The sequence below is a fragment of the Passer domesticus genome, chromosome 5 (genome assembly GCF_036417665.1).
Source record: "Passer domesticus isolate bPasDom1 chromosome 5, bPasDom1.hap1, whole genome shotgun sequence".
Classification (NCBI taxonomy): Eukaryota; Metazoa; Chordata; class Aves; order Passeriformes; family Passeridae; genus Passer; species Passer domesticus.
The window spans coordinates 36,657,923-36,674,031 of record NC_087478.1 but is presented as its reverse complement, the minus strand read 5'-3'; the positions used below and the strand labels follow the sequence as shown (position 1 = coordinate 36,674,031).

Sequence of the window (16,109 nt, the reverse complement as noted above, 5' to 3'; positions counted from 1 at the left end):
AAGGAGTTTGATAAAAGCCACTGTTATGCCACTGTTAAGCAGCAGCCTAGAGTGTTATGGGAGTGGTGTGTTTTCTTGACTTGTTTTTTTGGCAGAAAGAATTTGGAAAGATTTTTTGATAAAAAATGGACTCTACATAATTTCAATTGCAGGGTGTTTCACATGGAGTAAGAGCTATATTGGATTTCTAACAGGCTGTGTTGATGTCCACTTACACTGACCACTAAAGCATTTCAAATTGCAGGAAAGAATGGCACTACTATCCCAAGACAAACCAACAGGTTACTTCATCCTGACTTTTGCTGATGTGCAGCTGTAACCCTTTTCCTAGCCTCAATTTTCTTTTAAAATCATTGGCATCCCCTCTACAGCAGCAATTCCAGACTCTCACCTTGTTGCCAAACTCTCATTCACCTGATTGTCTCCACCTTCTCACTCACTATTGCTTCAATGGCACTTTTGGTCAAATCATTTGCACTTCAAAGTCTCAGGTGGTTACAAATATTTATTAACTCTAAAAGGACTCTTTCAAGAGGAGCTTTATGTAAACAAAATATGTGCATCTATAAGCAGGCCAGAGGCACAGTGTATTCTAAGTTACATACATACAATACAATAGCATGTATTTGCTCTTGCAACTTAATCAATCCAGATATAATTCATGGCATCCTGATAAAAAAATCTATTTTATTTTCAATGTGGAACACTTCTTTTTCCATCACATCAAAACAAGTATAAAATGAGATCATCAACTGTTTTGCACAAGGCTAAGAGAATTAATAAAAGTACATAAAAAGCATATGAAGAAATCTATTACAAACCTACCAGGACATACTGCAAGCCAGAATCTTTAAGATGATGTCAAAATTTAGAAGAGCATCTGATTCTCTGCTTGGAAAAAGTCAATAAGAATACAGACCAACCAGAGAAAGAAAAAACTGTCCCAAACCAGATCAGAATGTGAAAGAAATCAGACTCACATCATGAAAGGATCACTGTAAAGTCACCTGATCTCTTATTCTAAAGTATCACATAAGAGTCTGTATCACAGGAAACATAATTCACATTTGCATATTGGTGATAGGAATTGAACAGTCTTGCAAGCAAGTAAAAACACTCTGATAATCAGTATAAGCTATTTAAGCTTTTCTGTTTCAAAAATCTTTCCTGGCTTACATGTGTAGTTGCTATCAACTAACAGGGAAGAATGTTTTGCCATTAGGCAGAGGCAGACCCCAGTCTGCTTTGCCTTTTCTGTATTCCTTATTACTATTCCATTGGATGCTATTCCATTTGAGATCATGAAAATTTTCCAAGGAAAAATTCTGGAAAAAAATGTGAGAAAAACTACAAACTGGCTGGCTGGTCTACCAACTAAAAATCCTGCCTCAGTCTTTGAACTTGTTCTCAGGTCTGCTTGCTTATCTTACTTCCAAAGTATAAAATGTACGATGCTTTAAAGTCTCAAATACCATGGCATATTCAAATAGAGAAAAAAATTAATTGGTTATGAGGAAATATGTGCTGTACAGGTAATAACAGGTGAATTTGTTATTTCTATTCTCTCAAAATATGATGGAAATCCAAAGAACTGCAGCAAAGACTGAGATGAAAATCCTGCTCTAGAAATACTAGAGATATATTATATTTTTGGCCCTTACTTAACTTGGACTCATGGAACTGTAATATCATCAGAATACCTGTCAACTAAGGAGAAAAAACCAAAATGCATTAACTGGAATTGAAAAAAATAAATTAAAAATAGCATGTGCACATGGGTAAGAAAAGGAACATCTCGTCCCACCCACACCACCAACTTCACAGTTCAGTAAGAAAACAAATCAGAACAGGGGGAGGAAACTAGGCCACTATGCCAGGAATGTGTTTTTGATAAAAAAAATTAGTCCCATTTTTTTACAATAGCTGCATTCAAACACCTCTCAAAGCAGGCCAGATGTTTGCTGGAGCAAACTAATAACATTCTGTATGTGCTTTTAGCCCACTCTGACCCTCACCCTATCAGCCATTTGTCCCAACAGCCTCCACACTGCATCAATCAGCTCCTGACTGTTGGAGATTCCTCACACAGCTGAAAGACACATCTCCTTAAGCAGCTGCTGCTGCAAAACTCCTGAACCTTTCTCATCACTAAGAGCACTTTGCACTGGCAGCAGAAGAGCTTTAATTTAAGGGCAGGACCCATGTCCTCTGCTTGGAAACCTGTGGAACCATCTGAATGTACTCAGCTTGTCCATGCTTTCCCAGGAACAGCCTGCACCTTTTCAGCATCGAGGTGTATCATTCATTTCAATTGTGTGGAAGCTGGAGGCAAAGGAAAGCCTGAGTTCCAGTGAGAGCAGCTTGCCAGCTCTTCTTAGGCAGCTCCTCAAATGTACTGAGCTGACAGAATAAGGAGAGGTGCTGAGGAGGGAGCAGAGCAGCAAACAGCCTGGGGGAAGCTCACAGCATTCAGGATGTAGTTGCATCCTATGTTCAAAGTAAAACTTCAGGAACATATGCTAGAATCACTGAAAAAAATAACTAACATAGGCGAAAACACATTTGGTGCTGATTACATTATTTCTTTTCTGCCAGCTTATACAGTCTTGTATGAGCTTTAAATTCTTTCCTCAGTATATTGTAATGCAAATCAAGATTTTCAAAATGCTGACAAAATGAAAAATTCAGTACTTTGTCTCCCAAAGAAGAACAAGTGACAGTCCAAAGTATCTCAGCTTAGTAAGGAGAAGGAAAATTGTTAATGAAACTAAGACCACTTCTAGCATGTGAAATTTACACCAAAAAAAAAAATTACCTCTCTCTCCCTGTAGCCTGCCCAATCTCTGCAATTCCACCAGCAAGTCCTTTCTTTTTGGCACCTGTTACACTCCCCAAATGGTTCTTAGAGCCAGTGCAGCACCACTAATGAAGAGAAACATCTAGAGAGTTTCAACTACTGCACTGCTCCCGAAATGCATTTCAGAAAGAACAGCAGCTGTAATGATTTAAACTCCAACACTCCCCCATCGCAGAGATTCAAAAATATTCTAGAGCAGCTGAACAAAGTACTGTGTATGTTACTAATTAAAGTACTATAGCATCAAGAAGTCCTCCTACACTCCAGGATTTTCAATGCAACTACATAAATAAGGAATAAAAAATTATTTCTTGCTTTAGATAGTGGAAGATCCATCTCCAAGAGAGGACATTGCAGAATGATAGAAAAAGACATCTTTAGGAGAACACCAGACATGCCCACTCTGTAAGTGCAGCTACCCTCTAATAAACTGTAACACCCAGGAAATACTCTTGAAGGGCAAATGTCCTGTCCCTCAGGGAGTGAATCCTAGCCTCCAGCTGGGGTATCTTCATGCTTTGCTGGTGCACAAGTACTAATGCACAGGTCAAAGTGCAACAAGATGTGGAAGTAGCGAGTCAGCTCACTGGGATGGGGTGTCTGCCTTGCCAAGACAGCAGACTTTGGGCATGCATGGGACACTAACACGGGTGACTGGAGTAGACACATTCCCTGCACATCACCAGCACACTGAACACCAGGTTTACTTTAGGCATTACACTCCACGTGTTTTAAGACTCAGGTCGTACGAGCTCAGACAAGACTCTACAGCTTACTTGGCCTGCTGAGGAGGCAGTTTTCAGTGTTAATATGATGAATGTAAGAAAACGCCAAATGGTTTATATCTTCTTTTCTGCACAGTCCAAAAAGTCCTTCTCTTGGTCTGTGTTGATATTGGAAGGAGGCTACTTCATACCTATTTTGCTGGAACTTAAGTGTATAACATATTTCTAGCTAAGAGGCTTCTACTTACATTTTTTTTTCTATTTCCAACTAGAGTAATCACCCTGTATTCTTTAGCACATTAATCTTCTTAAATGATCTATCCAATCTAAATCACGTTTTGCCTCACTTCTTTTGGATTACTTTTCAACACTATTTAAATTATATTTTGCCCTTTTGAGAATGTCCAGATTTTTTACAACCATGCTACTCATCTTCTGAAATTTCACTCTAAAAATTCTCATATCAGGTGTGGCTTGGCACTGAAAGTAGTTTAATTATTATTTGAAAATATTGACAGTTGAAGCTAGAATAGGATTTCATTCACATCATATGTCATCTAATTAAAAATATATCTTATTTTACAGTCTGTCACCAAAAAGTAACATACTGGAATTCTGCTGAACACTCTATTGATCCAATGCCACAAAGGCAAGGAGGAAAAGGCAAAAGAACAATTTCACTCCTTAAACAGTAAGCTTCCTGAAAAAGAAATTTGTGAAGCTATTGCTTTCTGAGAAAATCTTCTTCCATAGCAGTGGTGCCTGTCCCAAGTCTAAATGACCAGCTGATACACCATCTGAGAAATCACCCCCACTGAAGCTATTTATCAACAACAACAAAAAAAGTCCATCAACTCTTTCCTTCTTAAATGAATTTTTAGGATGAATTATTTTGTGAATGCGAGAGCTCAAATTGCCTGGAGAATGGCTGCCTGAAAGTAACTGCTTCAGAAAGACCAAAAATCTTTCACAAATTTGTCCTTTTAAGCATCTCCCTTCCCTCCAAAGCAGCTGTTCATCCTTGTAGCTCTTCCATAGTTCTGAATTAAGAGACATGCTGTGACTGGTACTTTTGACTTTCTGCCAAGAGACAGAAAACTGTGAAGACTGGATCCTCTTTTCGTCCAGAAGGTAGGAGGTGGGAAGTGGAGGTGGGGCCCTGGGCAATGAACTGAGAGAAATGTGTGCAAAGAGCAGAGGAGCAAGAAAAATGCAAAACAAGAAGAAAAATGAATCACACACACTTTTCAGCAAGTGTTAGACACCAGACAGTAGAAAAGGGCATTCAGAAAATAAAGTAAGAATAGGGCAAAAACTGTGATTTAAATAGCCATAAGGGAGCTTTTATTTCTCTGCAACTCCACCCCTTTCCTTACAAGACACAAACCCAGTGGTGTTTTATGCAGACACAGCTCTATGAGCTACCCTATTTTTACACTCTTCTGAATCACTACGATCTACATGCAGATCCAAATTAATCCCATCAGGGGCCTCAAGATCCTCTTGCAAATGCACAGTTTACAAAAGAAAATGTTTGCAATATTCACAGAGTGAATGAGGTTAACTGAAATGCAAATTATCCATGACTTATGCACAAACACAAATGTAGTAGTCAAAATATTCTGCTGCGTAAAATCAACATCTACCTTTTCTGAGGGGAAAATAAACAGGTTGTGTAGTGCAGCAAGGTAGTAAAGAAAGTGTGCACATGTTCTGCTCTCAATATTTGGCATTAGAGGTCGGTCTCTGCAGCTGGATGTACTGACCATTTAGAAGTGAAGGCAATCACTATGCAAAGGGGAAAAGTTTTATGATGTTTTGAGCTCTATGGATGTGTGGCAAACTGTGAAGCACTGGATTATTTAGTGTGTTAGTAGAGAAATAGCTGGGTGAACCAGAACGATATTTAATTAGGAACCAGTGTCAAGACTATGCCTGAAGCCACTAAAAAATTATCTGTACAATGAAATTTTTTTAATTGCATTGTTTACCATTGTTTATATTGTTTATCTATTGTTTACAAAATTTAAAAGCAACATGAGTAAGAAGAATCCTACAAAGCCTAGCTAGGGCTTCAATCTGGTGTTCAGAAAAATCTGCTTGTCCTTCTTGTTCAGTTTCAGAATGTTCTTATCACTTTAGCAGAGAAACTCCATTGATGGTATACAGAAGTGTCCTGTGCTTGACAGGTGAGGAGGGGCAGCCCCCAGGAGCAGGGACAGAGGCACTTTCCAGAGCAGCAGTGCTCTGGAAGGCAAACTGGAAGACTTCTAAGTCCTGTGCTGCCCAGGTGACAGTAGCCAGGCACAATGGGGAGCCACAGTTAATGCATTCCCAGTATTTCGTGCCTCAGGCAGCCTTCTTGTTTTTTACAGTTCAGTCTCTAGTTCAATAATAAGGATTCTTAATAATTTCTTAATTTACCCGCATATCATGGGCTCTGAGGACATTTATTCTGCCACATTAGGGTTCCCAAAACTTAGTTTTGACTGCTTCCTTTTCCACTCATGGCTAAGATCAACATTACAACTTAATTCTCACTGGTGGCACTCCTTCTGACTTTCCATCCAAGTTTCAAGACCCCATTTTTTTTTCCTCACTTAGCCATTTCTTTAGCCTCAGCTTTCTCATAAACTTGGTTTCTCTTCTCAACAGGTTTGTGCTCTAAACCACAACCTCTTTATTATTTCATTGATGCTGTTTCCCCCAAATGCCAACCAGGCCTGAGGAAGATAAATCCTGTTGCGCAGGTCAGAATCTTAATTTTCTCAGTGCCCATGTCCAGTGTTAGAGTGGCCTCTGGTTGCTGGGAAAAGCAAGCCCAAGCACTGGAGTGTGTTCAGTAGAAGTTTAATTATGGGTAGTTTATTTTCTAATCTCCAAGTTTAGAAAGCTTGTGTGAACTGAGACTTTCCAACACTCACATCTTGCTCAAATAGCAGAGGATTTTTCACAGGGAAGGAGTGAAAAGTATTTTGCTGACCTTCCAGAATTCCCCTGCCAAATCTGAAGACTGCTCCAAAACAGAGTTGTCATAGCTTCACAGTGACACAGTCATAAGACTCTCCTCATTTTATCCAGCACCATAGTGCCCATCTCCATCTTCATTCTTTTAAATAACTGAAATATAATTTGATTGCTATTCTTCAAAAACTTCTGCTTAAAGCAAATGCTTGCCTTAAAAGTATTAGCCCACGTATTCAAACTTGTGAAAGCTACAAGGCCTCGTGATGAACAGAGATATCCATCATCCTTACATCTTTTAATTCATCTGGTAGAACGGCACTGAATTTCATTGAGCCTTTGATGTTAGGTCCCTAAATCACTCTGAAAATTTGCTCAGAAACATTACTTCAGTTTTATTTCTCTTGGGAGGTTTTATGGCATGTATGGGGAAGGCCAACTATCTCCTCTCTAGAAATAAAGAGACAGATTAGAGGGTTCTTGTCTCCTTCCTGCACTCTGCTTCAAAGGGTGGGTATCACTAAACTGTAAAGTCAGTGACAGACCCTAGTCTTTCAGAAAGTCTATCAGAAACCCCTCATCCTACCCTAGGACAGTTGTGTGCAGAACCTCAGTATGATCAGATGTTTCACCTCCAGGACCCAACTATTTTAACTGCAGTGCGTGCATCATCTGTTTGCAGTCACAAATCCTCTGCTGGAAAAAGACATGGAGTCAGAATTAATGTCCTCAACATATAAATGGTCCGGTGTGCTCATTAGCTGGCTGGGAGGAGGAACAATAATAAATAAGCCCTTGAGTCAGAAGCCAGATGTGGCAGAAGCACCCTGCAGCTGCTGGGCAGGCTCAGCAGAGGCCCCAGCCCAGCCCTCTGAGCTGGGGGTAGCTGCACCTCCCTTTGCTATGAGATATGGACATTATGGCACTCAGAAATTGAATAAAACAGTGAATAAAACAGTCCCAAAGTATATAATCCATAGTTCAACAAAATTATTTTATTAATTGTTTTAAGCATTTAATATGGTTTTTTTCCATCCAAAATACAAGTTATAATTTTCTGTCAGTCCCATCAGCCCACAACCCATATTCTAAAAATAGCATTTCTTCAAGTTTCTCAATCAACTATAAAACAGGCCTATAAATGAAACCATTGCCTAAGTGAAGTAGAGCCTTCTCAGAAAGGCTCCTTTCTCAAAATATTTATTGTTTTCATAAAGAAAACATCCGCAATAAAAGGTTTGCCCCAGTTATATGAAAGGCACCACAATTTCTGATTATTTTCTCTGAATGTAGATTACTTGCAGCATCAAACACTACCTGAAGTGAAAAAACTATTATGGGCAACTAAAGCGTTGTAAAGGTCTATGTGGCAACTTCAGATGAACACATTTGCCTGAGGGGTAAAAGTCACCTGTTAGGAGAAGAATGAAGACTGGAAAAGGAAGCAGAACTGGGCAAGCATACACTTTAAACTCTTGAAAGCACAAGAGGGCAGAAATAACAGTTTGCAAAAGCCCAATAAATATGTTAGAGGAATTTGGTCATTACTGGGGAAGTCACTAAAGCCATTTGTTATCTGATGCGAAGTCTGCTAGGATCTTTATGCACTGTTAGCTACTCCGTGCCATTAACTGACTGACAAGACATGGGTAGATTCTAACAGTGGGGAGCAATTTTTTTCAAGAAAAACATGCTGTCATTTCACTTTTGGCATCATTTGTTTTACAGTACTCACAGTAACATCAGAGTTTAAACAATGCTCAAGCAAAAGCAGGCTTGAGACTGTGGCCACAGGAAGGTTTTGGGTTTGTTTTTATTCAAATAGAGCCACCAACACTCAGGCTCAGAGTATTCGGATCTGCTTTCCTGTTATGCTTTTCCTTCGCAATAATTGCTTTTCAGTTTTTAAAAATACAGCAATAAACCCGGAAATTCCATAAAAGCCGTCTTCTTTTATATGAAAGTAAGGGGGGAAGGGGAACCACAAAACCATATGGAAGTCAATGAAATGCTTTATTTGTTCAGCAGAAAAAGGGGACTGTGTATTTCCTGAATTAAATTTGTTTTCATTGTCCGTTTGTGGCCAACTAGTTTAGGGAGATCATATACAATGGCACTCTTCATTTGCGATTTTTTAAAATAAGAGTACCTGTATTCTGCAGGTACATGGTTTTGCAGCTGAAGCTAATGTCTTAAAATCTGTGCTTCATGTTTACAATGATGTAACCGGAAGAAGACTGCGTGCTGTTGCAATTTTAGCAATGCAGCTTCCATGTAATTCTCCACAGTTGTATAATAAAAATATTAACAGCTGTATAATTTCTGTTAGTAATTAAAAAGTAATCCTTAAGGGAAAGGATAAAACCAGTCATCACACACATTTTTTTAATATTCAAAAATACAATATGTGAAAGGGGATAATTTTGGGCAGCATTACATATCGGGCTCTGTTGAAAAAAAACCTATCAAGAAAATATTATGTACAGACTTATTGATTATTGCATATTGCAGGTAGTACTGTGATGAAAATTGAAAAGAAAATCTCAATGCCCTATGTTCTTTCCTTTAATTATCATTCACTGAATACTGGACATTGTTCCAGTGTTCCAGCAGTGTTCCAGTATTCACCTTTTTTAATTTTAAGGTGATTTAAGAGCAATGAGTCACCTTGTGCTTATTGTTTTACCATCCTCCTTTCTAAACCATTACACCTTCTGCTGCTCATTAAGATTTTTTAAATTGCAGTTAAGCTCTTAGTCCTTTGAGGCTCAAACAACAAAATGTCACATGCAGTCACCAAGTACATTGTTAATTGTTATAAGAATGATACGAACATCAACCAATACCTACTGATATTTAGATATTCATTAGAAAGTTCTCTCACAAATGAATGTATAACTTAGAAAGTGCAATATACTGTAAGTATACCATATGATCTATAAAAAGTACCTGGAGAAAAAGAATGACAAATGTTTATCCCAAGGAAAACACAAAAGGGGAAGAAGAAAAGCTGGCAAGGAAGTTTTGACATGCACTCTTAATTTACCTGTATGGCATTAAATGGGTATTTTATGACAGCACCGGTAGATACTACATAAAAGCAGGAGAGGAACATAAAACATAGACTATAATTGATGGAAAGTACAAGGGAGTGATAAAAAAATGCTGTACTGGAATAGAAAGACTCACAGTCAGCATTTTATACAGCATTTGAAGAGCAAAAGGACATGGCTTTTCATTCTGCACAAAAAGTAAAAGAATTCTGTGCTTGATTATTCCCTCTGAACAATACTCTGGCATGGTCTTGAAATACAGAAATAACTGCTTATTAGTAATGTCCAAAGTTGGATTACTTAGTCATTAAATTATCAGTACATCCAAGTCAGCTCAGAGATAAGACTTGTGTATTGCTCTAGTTTTCGTACATAATGCAAAAAGAAATGTGAAAGTACAGAATCACCGTGTTCTGTTAATATCTCAAGAACATCCCAAGACAAATTAAATAAAAACATTGAAAGCCGATTAAAAAACTGAGAGCAAATGATAAGAAAAAAATTAATCTAGAGACATTGAATTCACAGGTATACAAATATCTCAACTGATAACCTTTTCCCACACATTATCTGTCTTTGGATACAATCATATAAAAACATATAATAAGCTCCTAAGGAAAAATTACAAGAGTACAAAACTGGGAACTTCAGACAAGGAACATGATTTACTTCATAAAATGGAATAATTTCATAATTGAAATGCTTTAAACTCTTCTGAGGACAAATGGGGAGTTTTAACACAAATAAAAATCCTAACTGAACCATTTACCAACTTAAAGGGCTTACATTAAGGCATCACAAGGAGAGGAATTCTAACAGCTGCCATACATTTGCAATATCTGTGTGCACTAATCACATAACGTGAACTCAAGTATCAGCAAAAGGACATTTATTCTGTGAGTCACACTTGTTTGAAGAGTACTCCATTGCATGGGAAGATCAGCTGGAGCAAGGAGGAGGAAAAGGAAAAGGAAGCACATTTAAAATTATTTATGGTCACAGTGAAACTTGTCAATTCAGACCTGATTTAGGAGCACTTCTGGGCTCCTTGCTGATGTTAAGCTTCCAGCAGTATCTGTAGCTCCAGATACAAGTTCCCTTTGTATCGCCTCCAAGTGGTCAGCAAACCTACGCCAGCAGAAAATGGCTTACTCACAAATGTTCTTACCTCTGTTGCTTCTCAGCTGGGACCTAAAAGCACCCTTTTACTATGTATGAATTTTTCAACCATCATCAAACTCTATCTGGGAAAAAATACTGCAGCACACTTGGTACTCCAAGCTGCCTATATAAGCTTATGCGGGGTAACTCTTATACTCACAGCCCACTAATCTTTTCCCTTTTACAATCAAGTTGAAAGCTTACTTTAAGTTACTAAAATACTGATTTTTTTCAAATTCTGTCTTCTCTTAGAAAGATAATTAGGCTTGATACTGCTACAATAAATTAATATCAAATACCTATACTGATGCAGATAAAACACAAAATGAAAGTAAGAATCACTAAGGAGATGGATAGATAGCTAACATCAAAAATGGATATGTGATGTATGTATGGAATTCCTCACATTCCTTTAGCTTATATAGCAAATAAAGAACTTTACACATAGGAAATGAAACTCTGGCTATCAAGCCACATAGACACATGAGGAAACATCAAGGCTTATGTCAAATGATACGGTACAGAATTATGTCTTGTTCTACTCATCTGTCACCTGCTCCTGTAACCCCATTACTACCATGTGTCTTCTCCAAAACTGGATAGCCATCACCCACCTTGCTGAACAAATGAAATTTAATACAGCAGAAACCAGCTTGACAGCCAGAGAGAAATGATTACTGAAAAGGTGGGCAAGCTGAATCAATCCAGCTATCTGGCAAGCATCAGTGCTGGCAACAGGCAGAAGAAGAGAACAAGTGATCTTGAGCAGGAAAGGAGGCAGCAGATGAGGAGGAAGCAGGAAAATGTCCTCTTCATTAACAAACAGCATTTCTGCTTAGCTTTATTATTAAACACTATTTTGAGACAATGTTATTTATTTACTGTTGGTCTTCCTAGCTTCAGACTTACCTCTGAAGCAAGGTCAAGGGTCACAACAACAGAGTATAAATTTCTGGTGAATAAAAGCTTATGTCTTCAAAGAATTTTCAGAAAAACACCAGCAAAGAATGTATCAGTAAGGAAAACGAGAACACAGTAGACAGCATAAAACATTGTAAGTAGCAAAGAATCCTGTGAATAACATTTAAATACTTAGGCTTATATGTATGCTCAATCTTCACTGGCACATATTTAAATACAGGCTTTCTCAGTACAGTTGAGAAAGTACACTATTACTTGTGTGTAAGCTTTAAGCCACACCTTCTTTCCAGTTAAACTGGGTGAAGATATATGTCTGCTTTGCTTGCATGTTGTTATTATTATTTTTTTAAAAAGAGAGAAAAATCAAATCAAAGCCAGCTAACAGTAGTAGTTAATGAAACTTCTCTTGACATATTAGCAACTAGAAGTGACAAAAATTTTACCTTTCCTGTCCTGATCCTTGCACAGTAACATGTAGTCAACACACTTGAGTAAATGTTGTGAAGTGCAGCACAATGAATGCATACGAGCAAGAGGGAACAGCATCTATGTGTATCCAAAATGCACACACCAATTAAATGGGGATGCCTCAGGGCCATCTCTAACTCTTTTGTTTATATCTTTTCCACCCAATTGTTCTCTCTCTGGCTTCTCTGTTGGAAAGGATGGGATGCAACCCAACAGATGACTAACTATGTACAATCAAACCCATTTTGTTGCTTAACCCCAGCAACTGCCATATGTTATTTCTGAATCTTAAGGTCCCTCTAGCTATCATGCTGCAGTGACCCAGAGCATTTAAAAAAATAAAAAAAAAAAACAAACCTAAAAACAAAAACTCCTCTCTTTTTTTAAGCCAAACAACAATTTGCACTTAAAAGCATAACCATCTCCCACGTATAACTGCTTGCAACAATCTAGATGTCTCAGAAACACAATAGTAGAGTTGGCTCAATGTTTAAACATCACTATTTCCAAGCATGCTGAAGTCAATGAGAACTTTTTCAAGGATTTTAATGAGCTTTGGGTAAGACACAACTGGTTTAAAGTCACTGACTTCTGTGATTTGTGGGCTTGATTTGATATTCCGAAAGAAATACCAAAAGCTAGTTAATAAACATATGCCATGTAAACAGTGATGTACCCTAAAACACGATACTCAGCTGGTTTCTGTCTCAAAGCTCAGATTATAATAACACAGAAGCCAGGTGTATGGCACTGACCCAGACTTACAGTTTCAGATCTAACTTCAGTAAAACAGCTCAGCACATATTTTATAACAAAGTCATAAAATCTGATATGAGAAGTAGTAATGGCAATCTGAAAATCCAAAATGTATTTTGCAGGGTTTTGAAAATAATTTTTTCTATTAGATGGCTTTACAGATGGACCTACCATAAAACCATAAAAGCATTCTTGTATCCTTATGTCCATTATTATCAGTTTTTGGTAAAGCTTACCACTGCCATTTGAAATGAGCTTACATTGTTTTGCTGTTTTCTGAAGTACTTTGCCACAGAGCCCAAAAGCCACTGCTGATGACCAGCCAGCACTGCACAAATCATTAGAGCTTCACACAAGGAACTTGGGATGGGTCACCAATGAAGTGCTGGACTCAGACCACACTTTAAATCTATTTCATTTCAGTGTTTACATCTGCCTTTAGTCACTATCTATATGAAAGAGCAAAGCATGTTCACACAGAGGTAAGCAATTTTTCCCAAACAGTCAGAAAAAAAAAAAGCTAAGAAACACACTTCCAATGGGCAAAATGAGAGACTTGAGGACCTATTGTGTCATTACTGTCATGACTGAAGAAACATTTCAAAGTAGAAGGAAATAAGTGTTTGCATGTTTATAGATAAAATAAAATAATGCTAGAGATAGTAACTTTATAGTTTTTTAGCATCATTTACATGCAATGACCAAAAATTTTCCAAATTGGTTAGAAAACCCTGTCCTCAAAACTAAGGTTGTTCAAGAAGATTTCAGAAAGTCACTTTATAGTCCTAACTATTTTTTTAAATCTTCCACAGTTTCTTTATGCCTGCTTATATTTGCTGTCTTACAGAGTTATAATTACATACCTTATTCTGACAGCTCTAAGACTGGCAATTATTAATCACCTTCACTTAAGACAGTCAATGGCCCAAGTGGGGAGAAGCCTGTAACTTCTAATCTAAGTCAGAAACTCAGCTCCTCTTCTATCACATATCTGCTTTCCACTGGCAGACAGCATCTCACTGCACAAACACAAAATTTATGTAGACCTCTTCACCATCTTAAAAATGTCACAAATTACCTCAGATACCAATGAGCAAGCAGAAATTTAATACACTGGCAGGACAATGAACTGCTATCAGTGGTACCCCTACACATCTATTGCTTTTTGAAATGGGTCCCAAAATTTAGAAGTAACTGTATGGAACTGTACACAAATTATTTAGTCAAGCACCTTAATTTCTCCACATTGAAACCTTCCACAAGATATAAGCTACTCCCTAAAAGAGCAGGTATTCCAGCCATATAATTTAAGCATTTAACGTCTCTGGATACAAAGGGATTTCTGTTAAGGTTCTGCAGTTTCCACCTCTCTGTACACATACGTGGTTTGAAAAAGTAACATAAATTTAAATTCAGGTATAGTATCCATGGGACTTTCATTACCGTCATCACAAATAAGGATTTATAATTAATTGGCTTTACAATTTAACTATGCAAATCATTACCATCAACACAGTTGCATGAAAACAAGCACACTGGCGTTTAACATTTTTACATATCCTTTTTTATACAAGTTTAACAACCATTAAAGGCCTCTGGAACCTAAAAAATTTGTAATTTCTCTGTTTACCCAAAGCATGCATATGATACAGAAGACAGCAAGTTCCTTAGTGATGACTATGTCAGCTGCCACAGGCAAAGTCATCTCCTGGGTCAGAGGACAGTTTAGTCTCTAAGTTATCTCAGTCACTGCCTCCTCCCTGTGTTCTCCAGCATGGTATTAATTAGTTGCAGTTGTAGTGTAGACTTCTGGAATATCAACATCTGTTCACATGCAAGACCACACACTTATCCTACACAGGCCTAACACAGCCAGTTATGACTGATCTGGACTTAAACTGAATCACAGCCTCACGGAAATAAAAGTCTCTACTACATTCACATTAGTTTGACTTTTCATTAGTGACTGTTTCCCGTTAAATCCATTTAAATTCCTAATTTTAGTTTCTGATTTTCCTTTTTTTAAGCTTTTTTTCCTCTTTCAGACATGTTTTGGAGAGATTTTTCTTAAAATGTTCTCTGAGAATCTCTTCAAACACAGGAAGATAATTTAAAGCATGTAAGAATACTTAATGCCTTTTTTTTTAATGAGATTGCAAGAAAACTCATCAACTAAACATTCTTATTAGAAGTACTGTGTTCTTCCTCATTCTTCAGCAAAATTCATCAAAATGGAGAGGCGCCAAATGGAATTCCTACATTATGTGAAAATTCCACTTTGTCTACAAAATTATTAGAGCTCTGTTTTAGTTGGCTTTTGCCATGCTTAGCAGGGTCTGAGGTCACTATTAGCTTGATTAAAGAAGCATGAAGTCATTAATATGCATTAGTTGATTTAACCTAGAATACTAGGCATCAAATTATCCTTTTTTTTCCCTTCAGTGATCACAGCAACTAAATTCAACCCTGATAAATTGGAGTGAGGAGAAAAGAGAACATGATAGTAAAGACTCATTAGCAAATAAAATGTTCTATTAGAACAGCCTAGGCTGTTTTGCTTACAAGATTTTTGACTCATTGGGGAAGCTGGGTGGCCTCTAGCTGAAACTGATGCAGACTTTCCAGGAATCACCTCAACAGTTACAAAGGGAAAATCTGCTGCACCTATTTTTCCATATCATATCCCACTATAGGCATCTGCTGTACCTCTCTTTCCACACCATATATAACCGTAAATATTTTATGTTTCTCACTGACCGAGTTTTCTGGATTAAGCAGGAACATCCTGTCTCCTGGTCTCCTAAGCATTTTTCATAGAGTCAGCAATATGTACTGATTCATACAAGGAAGTTTATTTTCCATCTCATAAAAGAGCATATTTGAAGTGATGAAGCTGAGATATAGAGTACCCTAACAAAGCAGAGAAGTTCTGTTAAAAAGGTACAAGAAATCAATATTTAATTGCCTAACTTTAAACATTTTGCTACAAAGAAGAATCCATAAATCTTTCTGAGTCACCCAGGCTACTTATACAGTGCTTGTGAAAAAATAGGCACCAATAAAAACCAGTTTAAGTAATCCACATACTGGAATTGCAAATGCCTAAAGAAATACTTCAGTTCATAGCATGTTCAAAGACCGAGACTCAGGTAAAAGGCTCAGAGAAGGCTCCATTTTCTTGAGGATTTTTCTCACAGGATTTGT

The 16,109-nt window shown here is 37.6% G+C and overlaps 1 protein-coding gene across 12 annotated transcripts in view; it reads right to left on the bottom strand.

The window, feature by feature from the left end:
- Window positions 1-16,109, bottom strand: part of NAV3 (neuron navigator 3) — a 503,615-nt gene that overhangs the window by 199,532 nt on the left and 287,974 nt on the right. Inside the window, exon 1 of one of the 12 annotated variants that reach the window (XM_064419588.1) lies at window positions 2,816-2,931. The exons of the other annotated variants lie outside the window; for them this stretch is intronic. The gene's annotated coding sequence lies outside the window, so the exon portion shown is untranslated. Of the gene's footprint in view, window positions 1-2,815; window positions 2,932-16,109 lie in introns of those variants that run through there. 12 annotated transcript variants of the gene reach the window in all.